We start from the raw sequence: 954 nt of genomic DNA on the forward strand, positions 1-954 counted from the left end.
TCCTTCGTGAAAAGTCTAAATACCAAAAGTAGATTTTGTCATTAACACCCTTGTCTCCAGATTAATTGGCCTTTACGATTATGCAAGTAGACCCTCTGAGTTCTCTAGTTTAAAACAAGCTCTCATCCAAATAGTTACCGTAAAAATCACATTAACAGGAGTATCCACAGACATCAATATCCCACTCAATCTCAACCCAAAGACTCAGACCGTCATCATATGAAAGCTTTTTCTTCTTTACATCAAAGGTATCACTGACAAAATTGACAAAATTCTTAAATCAAAAGGAATACAGACAATATTTACCCTCCAACAAAAACTTTCATCTCTTGTCCGATGAATTAAAAACAACATTTCAAATGAACAACACAAAGTTTAAGAAATTCCTTGTGCAAATTGCTCCCGATCGTTTATAGGCTAAAAAAAATCTTAGAATCCAAAATAGGATTTAGGAACATTCTATTTCTGTTTATAATTCCGAATCAATTTCAGCTCTAGGTCAATACTATCTTCGTACAGGTCACAAAATTGATTTTGAAAACTCCAGAACCGTAGCCTCCATCCGATTCTTTAAACCAAGAATTATCCGAGAAGCCATAGAAAAAACGCCAAATTGTCTCAATAAAAAAATTACGGCATACGGTTACCTTCGACGTGGATACCTCTTATAAAGAAAATATCGTCCGCTCCAACTATCAATCAATATCGATTGATTCACCGAGCGCTCCACCTGAACTCGATACATAGATGCATAAATACTTCTCCGCCTCATTTTATTAGCTCCTTTGGGATTTCGTCTTTGCCTGCTGCTTTCTCTTTTGTATAAGATTTCTTATCGCACTTAAAATATCCTTTTATGACGGATTTTTGATTTCGTTTTTATCAACAAGCTATGATTCTTCTGTGCATTCGTGAGTAATTTTTCTAGCCTTCAATAACTCTTCGTAACGTTTT

This window comes from Diabrotica undecimpunctata, unplaced genomic scaffold (genome assembly GCF_040954645.1).
Source record: "Diabrotica undecimpunctata isolate CICGRU unplaced genomic scaffold, icDiaUnde3 ctg00002213.1, whole genome shotgun sequence".
Lineage (NCBI taxonomy): Eukaryota > Metazoa > Arthropoda > Insecta > Coleoptera > Chrysomelidae > Diabrotica > Diabrotica undecimpunctata.